The sequence below is a fragment of the Lactuca virosa genome, chromosome 4 (assembly GCF_052849685.1).
Source record: "Lactuca virosa cultivar CGN04683 chromosome 4, Lactuca_virosa_CGN04683_v6, whole genome shotgun sequence".
In the NCBI taxonomy this organism is placed as follows: domain Eukaryota; kingdom Viridiplantae; phylum Streptophyta; class Magnoliopsida; order Asterales; family Asteraceae; genus Lactuca; species Lactuca virosa.
In genome coordinates this window covers 338,466,976-338,484,470 of record NC_136429.1, presented here as the reverse complement: position 1 = coordinate 338,484,470, position 17,495 = coordinate 338,466,976, and the positions used below count along the sequence as shown (strand labels likewise).

Sequence of the window (17,495 nt, the reverse complement as noted above, 5' to 3'; positions counted from 1 at the left end):
TTTCCGCAATCTTAACATTTTGGGATTGTACTCTGATAACTGTTTTTATTATAAAATATCTTTAAGGATTTGAGTAAATGATAAATGGGTGTTTTGGATGTTTTAAAAATGAAATTTTTACCTTCGTATTTTGGGATGTTACAAGGTGGTATCAAAGCCTTGGTTTGAGGGATTCAGGGCATACTCTCGGTAGCGCCTGAACTCAAACTGAGGGTTTGGTGAAAATTTTCATAAAATAAATGTTTTATTAAAGGGGTTTCTAATCAAAGAAATGGGTGTGATGTGTGCAATCGGTCGAGCTCACGTAAGTTGTTCCCAGAATACCAATACATGTTAATTATGATATATGATATGATTATGAGAATTGCATGCTAGATTAGGGCTAAGGATCTGCTCATGATTTTATGAAAGGAGAGATTCCTTTATATGCTTGATTGTATGAGCTTTTTGGATTGCATGCTAGTATGGTTTTTTTAGATAAGTCGATAGAGTGGCTTGATTAGTGTATGTTGGTTAGATTTTCCGTTGCCCAAATGCTGCTTGCTTTGTGCTTTGTAGGACTCTTAGCGATGTGGATCAACTACTAATCTCAGAGTGATAGATCGGACCCTATTACGCAACTCTTGTCTGAGTCAAACCGTTCTAGGGTTGATTCTTCTACTCGAAGGATTATCTGATCTCTGTTGCATGTGACTATGTTCATGAGGTAGTTCGTAGACATTGGTAGGAGCCTTTCAGCAGCTGAGGGCAGGGTGAGGTTGGGAACCTAGGAAAACCTAGGAAATGCTTCGGTGGGTTTAGTTCCCCTGTTTATTGATCAATGTGTGCATCAGTTTGAGGAGGTGACTTAGAGGATTCAGGATGATTCCTGACAGCACAACATCCATACTCGAATCGGGGAGTGTCTTGGAGAATCTAGGAAGTTTGTCGGATCAGGATTCTTGAGTATATTCTTATTATTTGCATGTCGTATTTCAGTTTGGTGATGAGCACTTAGGGAGGAGGTTCATGTTCTAGTTTCGGCTCAGGTGCAGGTACTGAGCCAATTAGTGAGCAGATGCGGGAGTTCATCTCGTCGGAGATTACCCGTGGTATTTTGGAGCAGACTCCTGTGATCTTTGGTACGGTCAAGGAGGGGATTCTGGAGATTTTGAATGAACGCTTGGGCGCGTTCCGTTCTGGGGTTATGGCTATCGTTGGAGCTCGCACTCTTTCTTTCCGTGAGTTCCGTGCGTGTGGAGCTCCCCCGTTCAATGGGGAGAAGGACCCCATTTCTAGTATGAGGTAGTTAGCGGATATGGCTAATGCGTTCAGGATGAGTTTCTGCCCCGAGGAGTCGAAGGTCAGATTTGCTTCATGCCTTTTGAAGAACAGGGCATGGAACTAGTGGGAGGAGGTAGGACGTGAGGTGGATGATGATGTTGTGGATGCGACGACCATGATGGTTTGTCTTAGAGGAACGACCTTTAATATGATCAAGTTGGAGTTTATGATTTTTGCCGGAAGGAACATTTTCAGATGCAATTCTTAGCAAATGAGACAACGTGCTCATGGCTTGAGATTGCTGAGAAATGATGTTGCTTGTTGATGGATTTTCTGACAAGGTTATTTCATATCCATCGCAGTAAGAACCCATTCCATCCGCCATAAGCTGCCACAATAAACCACCACCAACAGTTCCTCCAGTTCTGGCCATCATATAAATGTTTCTATAAACAACATTCAAGTACGAGTCCCTTTTGTTAATGTTATATTATGGATCTTTGCTAGACTTCCCAAATTCAGCAATCATAAGTGGTTTCTTAAGGATAGTTTTTGAATCCTGGTAATGACTCCACAACCATCTTTGCATAAATGCCATTTGTGACTCTTCATTTTGTCCAGACAACCTGTAGCATAACCAAAATATGAATAGTTACCTGAAATACCCTCTTTTAGTTACATATATGGCTTTTTTCTATTTATAGATCATGAATGCTCTTGTTTAATGTTATTGAAAATATTACCATTGATCAGGATATGCATGTATAGTGGCAAAATCGATTCCACTAACAAGATTATTGCTGAGGAAATCAGTTCCAACTTGGTAACCGGGGTTTATCTACTTTCGTTCAGGCATTGTGTCACCATAAAACCCTTCCATGCCAACCTCCAACAGATGGTGTCTATCCAATGATTTGACGAACAAAGCCATTTCTTGAACCCAAACCTGCAACGAAATGTATGTCGTGGTTAGAATTTATATATAAATTACAATTCCTTATAATATATATTAATGTTTAAAGATTCTTGTAATTTATATCTTTACATGCAGTCACTTACATTAACTGTTCTTCCATATATTAATGTTTAAAGATTCTTGTAACAGGCGGGTATATAATGGGTATCAGTTTCGTAAAAATGATAACCGAAACCGGACCGCTTAAGGCAGTTCCGAAACTGTAGGAACCAGAACTGGCAGTTCCGAGTCGGTGTCGGTTCCGAAAGCAAGTACCCACTTCCGCTGCTCATCCCTAATCCATACAATTACTTTATTTAGGACATGGACCTTTCATGTAATTTCTAGAACACGGAATTCTTACTTTCATTTAAAAAATATATATTTACTTTCATTTTAAAAACTTGAAATATTTACTTTTATTTATCAATGTATTTTATTAAAAATTATAAAAAGTATGATGTTGTATTTACATATAATAATGAAAGTACACTGATATTTATTACATTTAATAAAATATAATGAAAGTACACTGAAATATTTACTTTCATTTAAAAAAAATATTTACTTTCATTTTAAAAACTTGAAATATTTACTTTTATTTATCAATGTATTTTATTAAAAATTATAAAAAGTATGATGGTGTATTTACATATAATAATGAAAGTACACTGATATTTATTATATTTAGCCAATCATTCGGCTAAATGCATTAAATAGCAATAACTGTTATTTTTAGCTCTAATATAGCATCATACATATTATTATATAAAGTATATTTTTAGCTCTAATTTAGTTCTAAATTATAATTTTTTCAAGTTTATGTTTTTTCATTTTTTTAAATCTAGCATATATATTTTTTTCTAGCATGCTATTTTCCTTTAATTCGATCCCCTACCCCACATTTAAATTATACAATGCCCTTATTGTATAAAAACAACTAAAAGCTTATAAAGTAAAAGAAGAAGAAAATGAACAAACTTGCCTTGCTTATGTAGTCACGATGACTGTCGTGGGTTGCTTATCGATACTAAACTTGACTTTGTCTGTTGGAACACTCCAGAATTTTAACATCTTTGCTGAAATTGATGGACTCTTGGCAACAAAATAAGAAGCGGGCATCTAAACTTCACATCTCAAAAATCTAGTTGGGGCGTTGCCATGTTGTGGCAAGTTGTTGGCCATGGCGTGGTATCTGGAATAAACTAAAGAGAAATCATGTATAATTTTTCTTCGCAATGCACAGTGAGAATTGGCGTGAAATGGTCTTCTGAAAATAAGATTGTGATGTAAAATACCGTCGAAACACGCAAATAGGATTGGCATATTCTGGTGTTCATGTCGGGAAAATCAGTCGCGATGTAATAGTAAATCGCATTGCGGGTTAGCTAGGCTTGTGCCGTGTCTTCGTGAAAACTCTTAATTCTTCATCGCTAAATGAATCGACTAGTCTTGAAGTAGCTAGTTTCTCGACTGGTCCCTTGTATCAATTTATTCTCATATATAGCATTGATAGCACAAAAGACTCCTCAGTTTTAGCTCCATGTTGAATGTATACCCCACACTTATGTGTGTGTCACGCTTCTTGCCTTCTTCTTGTAATACTCCACCCAACGCTTCAATTTTTGTCCATCATCAATTTCATAGCTAAAACTTCTCTTGCAACAAAAATAAGAATCATCAATAGCACTTTTATTCAAAAATAAAACTAAAACTAAAAAAATAAAATAAAAACTAAAAGAAAAAGAAAAGAAAATGAAAACTAATTTAAAAGTCGGGTTGCCTCCCGATAAGCGCTTCTTTTTGTGCGAGTCTTGAGCTGGACTCTCAACTTAATAAACTTCTAATAAAATCGATTGCAATCCATCCGTTCCATATAATATTCTTTTTGGACCAATTCGTAAAATTTGACTATTTGCTTCTAAAATTGTCCAAACGTGCTTGAATCCATATAATCCAAGAACTTTGACCACAGTTGGAACCGGTTAGACACTCATTAGAAATGGATCGAAATTCAAAACTTTCTCCAAAGATAGAATCGTCACCCCATGCTTCGAAACACAAACCGAAAAAGTAGGGGTCCACGTCGTGGTAATGGTCACACCACGGTGTGGATCCTTCAATTCAACTTGTTGTTCTTTATACGAGTCGTCTTCTAGCAATCTTTCCAGCTCCTCTAAATTTTTGTCTGGATTAATTTCCTCCTCTTCTAGCTCTTGTTTATGTAACTCAGTTTGTTCAGTTTTGTCAGGCAAGATGTGATCTAACCATATTCCAAACCTCTTCAAATCTTTTTCTGAGTTATACCCCTCATCTTCCTGTTCTAGTTCCTATACCACTTCCTCAAGGAAAACATCAAGAGCTTCGAGATTTGGAAAATACATAATATATAATAAAAAAAACTTAAGTTAAAAATAAAATTTAATCAGAAAATAAAAAAAATATGAACTAAACGCAAACCGATCCCCGGCAACGGCGCCAAAAACTTGATGTGTTTTATTTGCACTAGTTTTAAATTTATAAAGTCCAATCAAATCTTAACTAGTCTTAAACACAAATAGTCAGTGTACCTACTCGTGAAGTAATATTGTTTAAGGTAAGAAAGGGTGTCGAGCATAGGGAACACGAATGATTTAGATCAACTAATTCAAATGTTAATTAAATTAATATCAGTAAAGTAAAAATGGGTTTTTGTGCAAACTAATTTAAACTAGTTAAAACACTCTATTAATCAAATGAAACGAGAACTAAATGGAAACAATAAATAAGTAGTTCCACTAGAAAACGAATCCCCCAAGTTTTTATGTTTGGTTTATTAGAAGTGCAATGGATTAATGAATTGATTACCGAATTGTAATATGACTAGTTATCTTGATCGGATTTCTTAATACTAATAATTAATGAACAACTAATATAATGATCATGCAATTAGTGAACACATAATTAATTAGATATATACGAATTATGAACGATATGATCTAATGATTTCTTATTAATTATCATGACAATAAATTTAAGCATAACATGGATATCTAATGCTCTCTAATACTATCAAAGTCACCGATTAATATTATCTAACCCTAGGCTTATGATCAAAGTCCCAGTCATACAAACCTAATGATCATAGATTCATATGATCCAAGTACATCAAGATAGAATGATCATCTAATCATAATAATACTCAGTAATAAACAATAAAAATCATAACTTTAACATGAAAGGTAAAGCAGTCAATCGAACATGAGTAAAAACCAAACTCAATTAATCCTACTAACGAAATCAAAACATATCAACGAGGGTTCATTGATATCTAGTGAAAATAAAGGTTTTTACACTACTAGAAAAACAGCCTTTTACGACACGCAAACAATGACACGCAGTGATTTACGATACGCAAAAGCGTGCGCCCTAAAAATAATGTCATCTCTTCTAAAATTTGAATGATAGAGGACACGCATTTGTGCGTGCCCTGAAATTAGTGTCAGAAAAGAAAAAAAGAAATACGGAGGACGCCCATCATAAAATGTGCGTCATGTAACACTGTCGCTTTATATTTTTTTAATAAAACATGCGTTTTAAGCGGGAAATGAAATCCCAAAAACTAAAACCCCGCCGTGAAAAATTAAAACCCCCTCCGCTTCCAATTATCAAGAAGGAAGCCTAGGGTCTTCGTCTTCCTTTCTCTCTCTCTCTAACCTAAAACCCAACCTGCGATTTCATAAAGATCTCCCTTCGCATATCTCACTTAAATCGTAATAACAATCGGTCGCTAATACGTTGGAGTCGGATGAACCTGCTGTGTGCACAGAGGTTGAGAATTCCGGTCACTCGCCTCGCCTTTCTTGCAAAATCTTTGGTACACACAGGAAAACATAAACCCTAAAGGGCTTAAACACCTGCGCCATCTCATAAACCTTAAAGGGCTTAAACACTCGCGCCTTTCTTGTAATCGCTCGTGATGCTGAACATCATAAAAGAGTTCTTCTTCGGTCTTAGCATCTTCCTGGGTAGCTGAACTTCTGTCATCGCTCGGGATCGATCTCAGCCTCCTATTCACCCCTCTACAGCCTTACTTGTAAGTCCACACCACACTTGTTCTTATCTTGTTCTGTATCTTCTTCCTTCTCTTATTAGAGTACTTTACGTTTTCTTTTTGTTTTGATCTGTCGCACACAATCACTACATAGTACAAACTACACTATACGATTATATTTTTTTAGGAGCAAGGCTGTGAGTCGTTATTTACTGTAGCTCCTATTGAGGGAAAATGGTGAAAGAGGTCGACAAGTTTCTTAGTTGTAGCAGGGGAAGGTAACTGCAATCCATGTGTTTCTCATCTTCATCGTCATTTATTTTGGGTATTTACTTATTTATTCATCATCTTTTCACATATCTAGGTTTATTCTAACAAGTTCATCAAACACGCCCAACAACAACTCCAAAATCAAGGCGAAACCCGAACTGGTTATCCGTACATGTCGGTGTTTCAGCTTAGTTGGCTGCATGTCGGTTGAAAAAAATACTCTAGAAACTGTTAATATGCTAAAGTAAAGTGCACATTAAGTGTTTGTGGAAATGCTCAAGAGAAGGTAATATGTTTTTATTATATGTTGAACAGTCTCTCTGACCTACACAGATAATTACGTAAACTGAAAGACAATCTGAATTGAGGTTAATATTTTTTTGTATAACATATAAAATCAATAATCTTTTTTGCTTGGTGTTATGCATGGCATTGTCCAGGGTTTGTTTAGAAGGTATTCACAAGATGGTATGCATGAAGATTTGGCTTACAAAAGTACTGTGGAATGCATAACTGGGAACATATGAAAGACAACCTCAACTCAGGTTTACTCTCTGATCTTTCTTAAAGATTTAAGGGTTGTGTTTCTTTCACTTAATAAGCTTAGTGTGTAAAAAAGAAACAACCCTTTGGTCCTGTTTTCTAAAAATATTGATTTTTTCTCAACATTTTATTAAACAGGGAGTGAAGGCAGTATATGAGTCATTAATAGAAGAACGCAAGAAAGAATTATTAATACTGATGCTTCTCACAAGGCTAAGGCTGTGACCGAATACAAGGATGCTAAGGCTGTATGAGTTTTTGATATGCTCTTTCCGGATTCTTTTAAACAGGATTTAGTAATTTTTTTTTGTTAATATGTTGGTTGGTTGTTTGTAATGCAGTTTGGAGTTGAAACTGTCCCGGTCTTTGTTGGCCCAGTCAGCTACTTATTGTTGTCAAAACCCGCAAAGGGTGTCGAGAAAACCATTGATCTTCTGTCTCTTCTTGATAAAATCCTTCCAATCTACAAGTATGCTTCTTTTTCCTAATCATTTTCATGTTCTTTACAATAAAGTAGAATCCCAGTTTCATTACAACAAGAATTACCCCTGCAGGGAAGTGATTGTTGAGTTAAAGGAAGCAGGTGCTACATGGATCCAGGTTGACGAGGCTACCATTGTGAAGGATCTTGAGGGGTACCAAATGGAAGCTTTCACCAAGGCTTACTCTGAGCTAGAATCAACCTGCTCTGGTCTTAATGTTATTGTTGCCACCTACTTTGCTGATATTCCAGCTGAAGCATTCAAAACCCTAACTTCATTGCCTGGAGTTGTTGGTTTCACTTTTGATTTGATCCGTGGTGAAAAGACTCTTCACTTGATCAAGAGCAACTTCCTATCAGGAAAATACCTTTTTGCTGGAGTTGTTGATGGAAGGAACATCTGGGCTAATGATCTTGTTGGTTATCTAGCTGGTCACAAAGACGAAGCATTCTTCTCAGCCAATGTTGTTGCTCAGGTTTCAAGGAAGTCCTCCCCAAGAGTCACAAACGAATCCGTGCAGAAGGCTGTAAGTGATTAAAACCCCTTTCCTTTTCCTTTTCCTTTTCCTTATATATATATATATATATATATATATATATATATATATATATATATATATATATATATATATATATATATATATATATATATATATATCCTAAGTTAGCAACAGTGAACTTCTTTTTTTTTTGGCAGAAATAGTCCTTTGTTTATGCCCGTCTTTGATATTTTAGCTTTATTTGTCTTCTGGGCCATTTTTGAAGTCTTGAAGTTGTAGAGTGAAGAGAAGTCTGTTTTCTTCATTTGGTTTAGTTGTTTTTGGCCCATTTAAATTATTATGATTTGTTTGTGAGTCAAAATTATACAATACTAATGTTTACTGAAGTGAACATATTGGATAACAAAATTAATGTTTTTCATTATAACAGTTTTGGCAAGGATATGGAAACTGGCAGTGAAGATGATGATAAAAAGGGTAACCATATAAGGGTGAATCAAGCGTTAATTTTATAATCAAAGTCTTATAGTTACCACTTAAGGTAAAGACTACCAAATCTGTTGAAACTCATAAATGAAAAGTGTTTTTCCATTTTCACAATCTTCAAAATGATGTTTTTTAATTGTATATTTCTGTGAGGTCTCAAATCTATGTCTATATTCATCGTTCCTGTTGCTGTCTATTTTTTCATCTACTATACAAGAGTTTAGAACTGCCATTTGAAAAAAAAACACATGAATCAAGTTAAGATGAAGAGCATGAATTTCAAGATAATGCTCAAAAACATGATTTTTGTGATAGGTACAACTACATTTTGATATGTTGAAGTTCAGATAGAACAATTGAAAGTAAGTGATTTTTTTTACTAATTTAATGGTCGTTTTTGGTTTAATATTTTTTTTAATCTTAACAGATCCCTTGCTCCCGTGAATGTAATTTTCTCACCAATAAATGGTTGCTGCTCTAGATGTGGAATACTAACATCGTCTCACAGGTACATATGTCATATTCACCTAGATTTCAAAAGTATAATGTCTAATAAGTATAATTATTTTTTTAGCTTCTCATAATAAAAAATAATATAAAAACTGATTCTTTATGTATTGATATTTTGCAGAACTTGGTATAGGGACGTGTGTTAAGAACTGTCACTGAATGAAGCTCGACAATCCATGAGGTTTGTTTTCAATGTTTTTTTTGGTTTTCAAGAGTTCTGAAACCCAAATATTCAACAAATTATATATAGAAACAAAAGAAATCAGATGCAATGTCGTGAACCCAATTTTTAGTGAAACAAAAGTCATAAACATTCTCGAAGTCTAAACTGAGTAATACATATTTTTGCATTTTGTGAAGGTTGTTGACTTTTTTTTGTAATGGGTATGACTACATTTGTTTTAACTTAATTCAAATAACAATGTTTTTATGTCTTCTTCTGGTCCAGTCCACTCCATACCTAACCAAAAAAACAACAAGATGAACATACAAGTCTTTAAGGACCGGCTGAAGGTAATCCAAGATGTTACGACTGCAAGAGAAGAGAAGTTTGATAAGCTGCAGAAGGAAGAGCGCATCGGGGTTGAGCAAACTTATTCAGTGGTGGATCCTCAGAAGAGGTATCAGCATACTTCCCATTTGTTTCTTTCATTGGGTAGTTAGTTAGTTATATCAAAGTACAAAAGGAAAGAGTATGTTGTATGTAATGTTATAATATAATATGCTCAGAAGAGGTATCAGCATACTACTTGTTATTTTATCCCCATTTTTTGTTTATCGAGACTAATTTGCCGCTTAATTATTTTGTGGAGATTAAGCCCATGGGGTCCTTTTATAGTTGTTTATATTTTGGTTGAAAGCTCTTAGTTAATCCAATTTTTAAAAAAAGTAATCCATTTGAGTTTGGGCATATATTTTTGGTTATTAATTTAGGTGGAGACCACTCTTGTACGCGCATGGGCGATAAGAGGAGGTACATTGTTATATTATTACCTTTGGTTTTCTTGTAAATACCTTACCTTTTGAGTTGGTTGGATTCCTCAGGAATTGGAATTGAATTCCATTTGATTCACAAAATCCTACCAGTGCTTCCATAAATTCATGTTATTTCAATTCCAATTTCTACAAATATACAAGCATACGCAATCTAAGCCCCATTATTAACGTTGTAGTATGCTGGTTATCATCAAATTTTGTAGTTGGATCTTCTGCCAATCAAACGCGTGATAGATTCCAATTCTTCTTCAATTCTAGTTCCCGCCAAAACATTGCTACTGTTGAATACAAGGTAGGGGAATTTATGTCTTTTCACTAATCTTGTTACATATTCTTAACTTATCCAATTTTGGCAGGTTGATCCTGCTAAATGGCCAATAATGATCTTTAGGGTCAACTAGAAGGATTGGAGATTGCAGTTAAGCTTCTATCTAAGACTTCACGCCAAGGACTTGATGAATTTAAGCTAGCAATGTTTTACTTGATTTGGACATGAACCCTAAGATATCATACTTTGGCATGGCTAGAAGCTTTGGAGCAAACGAGACTCAAGCAAAAGCAAACACACAGAGAGTTGTTGGCACATAGTAAGCTAGATAATGCAATTGTATATAATTTCCGCTTCTCTTGAGTTCATTTTTTTATAACATTTACTCACTATTGGAATAATTATTTGTATTTGACATATTAGTGAAATGAATTATCTTTGTTATTTATGGTATTTTATTTTGTATTATGAGATTTTTAATGTGTTATTGAATTTGAAAATTAGTAAATTTATCAAAATATATAATTTTTAAAACATTTAACTTTATGACACGCAAAAATGTGTGTCGTCTTTCTTTATGACAGGGGCTTTAATGATAAGCAATGCGCGTCGTAAATGTGTGTCGTAAGGTTACGACACGTAAGAGCGCGTCGTAAAGAGACGACGCGAAAAAGCGCGTCGTCTCTCGTTATGACAGGGCCTTCCTTGACGCGCATTTGCGCGTCGTCTGAGTGTTTTACAACGCGCATTGCGCGTCGTAAAAGACTGTTTTTCTAGTAGTGTTACACCATATTCTGTAAACTAAAGCAGAAAAAATCAACAAAAGATTGTAATACACGATCATCAAACAAATGTGAAGTGAAATCTCGATGTATTAGTGCTTGAATCTTCAAATCCTTACTCCAATTGAATCTTTAGCTTCAAAATCGACACTTAGAGGGTTTGTGGACTTCAAAACGAAGTAAAAGTCCCCTCTATAGCCCCCACCCCCCCCCCAAGAGCTGCACACCAATTAGAGTTGGAAATAGCTTGTTTTTATAGATTTTTCGGCGCCACGACGTGGCCAACAACTTGCCACATCGTGGTAGATTGAAACTTCGCGACCATGCGAAAACTGGATTTGCCACGCAGTGGAATTGGCTTGCCAAGACATGGGCACTGAGAACCAGACTTTTTCACAAACAAGAAAGTAGTCTGAAATTTTGTATGATTTCCAGATCATTTTGAATCTTGTCAATCAGATTTACGAGTCATGAGATATGGTCAAAACACTGAGGATGGGTCAAGCTACCAACAACATCCTTTTTGTGTCCTTTTCAACTTTGTACTTTTCCTTTTGTATCCCAACTCTCATTTTAACTATAACTGAACATTTTCAATCATATTAAGTTTCATATATCTAAAAATATAACTTTTTAATCAAATATATTAAGATAATGGCCTAAAATATATAGTTAAATAAGTCCATATTAACATTGCTAATTACATATTTTAATGTTTTGCCATTTGTAGCACATAATACCAAATATAAAAGAACTTTATAATGACAAACTGGGAACAAAAAGTTGAATTTTTACTTAGTAAATTTTTTTCTTTTTGGTCAATTGTCATTTTGACCATTTTCGTTCTTTCTTTTTTGACATTTGCTTCACTGCCTCCCAAATCTGGCCCAGAATTCTCGCCACCGACACTTCAATGGTCGTCGCCTATTTGATGTTTTACAACCGGTAGTCTAAGGTTCATTTTGGAACCGATCTAGACGCTCGTTACACCTACCCCTTGCTTTCTCAAGGTGTTTTCTTTGAGCCTTCAATCGATTGAGGATTCTATTAAATGGGTTCTTACAGGTGAAGAAGATGGATCCAAGTTTTGAGTCATGGTTTTTAACATAAGTTTCAATTTTGAATGGGATTGAGTTTTAGTGCTTCAATTAGAGGTTGTGAAGGGATAATCTCTGTTAGAGATCTTTTATTTTTTTAGATGAATCTAGAAGAAATTCTTGAGGGTTGGATCCAACATCTGCAGCAGTTTATGTTCTTCAAGCTTCGTGGATTGAGCGAGGGTTTGATGTGCTTACAGTTTCTAGGCAGACAAAGGGTTGAAGGCACCTATAATGGTTCAATATATTTGGTCGGTAGCTGATGTCGAGAAATGCAGGTGAGGCTAAACAAAGTTAGGATTTCGATTGTTGGGGGGTAGAAAGGAACCGATCAAGTGTTTCTTGAATGTTTTTTAGAGAGATGAAGAAGAAAAGCAAATGAGAGAGAGAGAGAGAGAAGATGGGCCCTTCTTATTTTTTTTAATTTTTTAAATAAATTAATTAATATTAGATTTAAAAAGAAATGAAAGAAAAATGGAAAATAAATACCCCAAGGGTATTACAGTCATTTCACTATTCAGGGGGACCAAAAACACAACAAAACTAGCTTAAAAGGACCACTAATCCAAAAATGTCGGGGTTTGGACTAAAACCCTAAAAAAATACATACCACATGAACCATTTTTGCAATTTTGTCTTGTATAAAATAATTGTTGAAAAGCTGAAATATTTCAGCTTTGATATTCTAACCTTGATTGATTGTAACTCATTGAATATAATATCAAAAACAACAAAACTATAGTCTAAAATCATCTACAAACTCTAAATTGCACGCTGAAAAAAAACCGCATGTCAATCCGACTAAAAACGAATGAGATATGCTTGTTTAAATAATTTTACAGAATATAAAATTTTAATTTATTGCTGAAAAGCTGAAATATTTCAGATTTCATATTCTAACTTTGATTGATTGTAACTCACTGAAGATAACACCAAAACAACAAAATTATAGTCTAAAATCATATACAAACACTAAATTACACGTTGGAAAAAATCACATGTCAATCCGACTAAAAACGAATGAGATATGCTTGTTTAAACAATTTTACAGAATACAAAATTTTAATTTTTTGCTGAAGAGCTAAAATATTTCAGTTTTGATATCCCAACTTTGATTGATTGTAACTTATTGAATATAAAACCAAAAACAACAAAATCATAGTCGAAAATCATATACAAACTCTAAATTACACGTTGAAAAAACTTCATATCAATCCAACTTAAAACGAATGAGATATGCTTGTTTAAAAATCTAACTTTTTTTATAAATAAGTCGGTCCAACCGGTTTTTACCCGGAACCGGCCGAACTTTACCGGTAAAAAAACCGGACCGGACCGCCCACATATCCTAGAACTGAGAACCGGCCCGGAGGTCCAAAAAAACGGTTCGCTCCGGTTCACCGGTCTGGTCCGGTCCATATGTTCAAATGCTCAGTCCTAGGCTGATATTAAGAGAAGCGTGCATTAAAGAAAACATGGGATGATGTAAGGGAAGCGTGCGTGTATTTACATCAATAGTAGGAAGCTACATATTTAACTGGTACCATGTTTCTTATTTCTTTAAGAAAACAGGAAAATTAATTTGGTTATTGGACAAATTTTACCTGTTTTTGAACAAGCAATCCTGTTTTGACCGGTTGTATTATGACTGGTTCAGTTCAACCGATTGAATCGGTGCGTTTCAGTTTTCAAAATATGAAAAATTAACCTAAGAGAAAATTCAAAGACTTAAACAAGTCCCGGCTCTCCAATTTTTTTTTTATAATCCAATTTTTTTTTATATGTTATCTCTATAAATCATTATAAAAATCCAGGGTTTCGGCTGCTATATATGTTTTGTTGATGAATATTTAAAAGTTATGCGCATGAGTATGCGTTGATCAAAGACTTTCCATGCATGTGGAACTATCTCTTTCGAGAAAGAAGCATTTCACTAGAATTAATTTGAATCAATAAATAACGGGCTATTTGACAATTTCCATAAAGCCGCAAAAAATTATTTGACACTTTGAGTAATATATAAGAGGATCTTGATTCTAATCCCCTCCTTCAATTCTGCACATTGTCAAGGCAGTGCCTTTTGGTTGTGAGCATGGTGATGACGACGACGACCATGATGGTTTGTCTTAGAGGAACGACCTTTAATATGATCAAGTTGGAGTTTATGATTTTTGCTGGAAGGAACATTTTCAGATGCAATTCTTAGCAAATGAGACAACGTGCTCATGGCTTGAGATTGCTGAGAAATGATGTTGCTTGTTGATGGATTTTCTGACAAGGTTATTTCATATCCATCGCAGTAAGAACCCATTCCATCAGCCATAAGCTGCCACAATAAACCACCACCAACAGTTCCTCCGGTTCTGGCCATCATATAAATGTTTCTATAAACAGCATTCAAGTACGAGTCCCTTTTGTTAATGTTATATTCTGGATCTTTGCTAGACTTCCCAAATTCAGCAATCACAAGTGGTTTCTTAAGGATAGTTTTTGAATCCTGGTAATGACTCCACAACCATCTTTGCATAAATGCCATTTGTGACTCTTCATTTTGTCCAGACAACCTGTAGCATAACCAAAATATGAATACTTACCTGAAATACCCTCTTTTAGTTACATATATGGTTTTTTTCTATTTATAGATCATGAATGCTCTTGTTTAATGTTATTGAAAAATTTTGGGGTCGAGCAAGTACTACTTGCGACGCGGGTGGCGTTTGGAGCTAGACTCCGCGTCTGATTGTTTGGCTTCCATTAGACGCCTCTCAAAGATGGCTTGCTGCTCCCTCATTTCCCTTATTTCGGAGAGGGCTGCATCCATTCGGCCTTGGAGTACATCGGTGTGGAGTTGGGCATTTTCCTGCAATCCGTCCAGACGACGAATGTCGGCAGCGTTACCTTGTACCTCCACGTTGACTTCGCGAATCTGGTTCGCTTGGACTCCTGATTGGTAGGACTGGTGTCACACCCCCGAAACCAGACGGCGGAAACGGCGGAGGGCTCTGATACCAACCTGTCACACCCCCGAAACCAGACGGCGGAAACGCCCGAGGGCTCGCGTGACTTAAATTGAATATCATCACAATGAATATACATGAATCATAACATAAACATCACCATGCATAAATACACTACAATTGATATTGTTCACATCCAGTACATTGTTTTAAATATTACACATTCATAACATAAATTGTTTGAGAGTTTTCAAAACATAACATCCTAACCTACTTGATATTACCCTTCAACTTACCTGTTACCTGAGAATACAAGTTATTTTGAAAACGGTCAACATATGAAATGTTGGTGAGTTCATAAGCAGGGTTGTGATAAAAATGATTTGTGTAGTTTATAAAACCCAGAAAATCCGATATTTTCTGAAAAGACAATTGTTTACCAAAGTGTGAAGATCCATAAGTTGATGCATGAATGATTTCAAAACGTGTATAAAAGGGAGTTTTGTATTATAGTTATAGAAAAATACGAGCGAGTGGTGTTGATTTCCTCGAAAAAACCCGATGTTTTCCGATAACATAAAATATAATTGTTTTTCAAATTGCTATACCGCCACAACGAATGATTTTGATTACTCTTCCTTGATTACTCTTCCTTGATTACTCGGATGGTATTGGATTAATTAATTATGTGAGTCGTTATAACCATGTATAATAATGACTATTTCGTCTGTCTTGGCAACCTAACGTACGCCGGGATTGATCTTAAGATTTTGTCACCCTAGACTGGCCGAGTCTAACTGTAGCGAACAGCTGAGGTGTGGGGGAGTCACCCCCGTATAGATCTATACACAAACCCTCGCTCTCCTTCCAGGAGACTTTGATTATAACTACAGACTATGAACGACACTTAGAGGTGTCGCCCGATATTACTCACTTAATCCAAACAACATTGATTACTATTGATTAACGACCTGAATTTGTTTACTTTGAGAACACATAAGCCTAACAAACGTGGAGAAGAGGAATACAAACTCCTGCTACTTTCGTGAGTTATTTTAGGTTGTTGGGTATACGAAGGACACGTTGGCCCATTTCGCATTTGATTTACTTGGACCTTACTAGCAATGCTAATGGTCCACTAAGGCCCAATGGCACTTAAAAGCCATTGAGGGTCCCTTAAATATGAAATTGGGTCATAGCAGGCCCAATAACATTTATTATTATTATCCCTTGGGCCCAAAAATCATGTTAATGGGTCACAAAGGCCCAACAAGCATGATTGGAACTTTCAAGCCCAAAGGTTTGAATGTTTACTTGTTTTAGGTATTGTATAATTGTTGGAAGGTTTGATTGGACGATTGTTATTTTTGTATCGACACGAGACCGGTCGATTTGTTTATAACGATATTTGGATTTATACGTATATTCATCTCTCTATTTTCACGAGTTGTAGTTTTTGGTATTTTTGATTCAATTATCTTAAAAATAAAATAATTGGTTCAAAATGTTGGTTTGACCCTTTTCAGCCCTTCTTTAATAAAAATAACAATTTTAGTCATTTATATATACAAAGACATTTTAAGCCCTTAAACCATTTTCTTGACACCTTTGACCCATAGACTTGTTCAAGTGATATTTTTAACTCAAAACTTATTCTTTGGCAGATCAAGAAACTGGGAGGGTAATTTTCTTGACTTGTTTAGTGTAATACATCTTAGATCATGTTTGTTTTCCTTCTTGGGCCATAGATTTCAAGATTTCTTTCCTTTTTGTTTACATATTCAACACATAAGCACATAAAATCACACATACATACATGAAATCATACATAGCATACACATACACATAGATCTACACATTTTACTTGCATTCTCCCCCATAAAAACTTGTAAAAATCGAAAAGAGAGGGGTATGAACTCACCTTGAGTTTGTGGGTTCGGTTTTGAAGAAGAATGGAAGAAGTTTGATGCTATTCTCGGCCTAGCAAGCTTCTTGGAGGATCTTTGGCTTAGATGAGTTCTAAGAGGCTAGATCACGAATTTTGTATGAGTTAAGGTGAGATTTTCGATAAAACAAAGAGTCTAGATTATGGATCCAAGCATCAACTTACCTAAGATGATGTCTCTTATGGAAAATCCTTCTTGAAAGCTCTTAAATCTCGAAATTTTGATGAAGAAGCAAGAGTGTTCTTTGAGAGTGTTTGGAGAGAATTTGTGAGGTGTGTCTTTCCCTTTGTGTTCTCGGCCGAAGAAGAAAAAGAGAGGAGAAGAGAGAGAGTTGCATGGATGTATGGGATTGAGTATTGTTTAGTGGTTAGTTTGCATGGATATCCCATGTATAATTGTGAGGTGGCA

At 35.3% G+C, this 17,495-nt stretch overlaps 1 pseudogene; it reads right to left on the bottom strand.

Annotated features, from left to right (window-relative positions):
* Window positions 1–1,354: 1,354 nt before the first annotated feature.
* LOC145106176 (mannan endo-1,4-beta-mannosidase 5-like) lies at window positions 1,355–6,123 on the bottom strand (annotated as a pseudogene).
* Window positions 6,124–17,495: the final 11,372 nt, after the last annotated feature.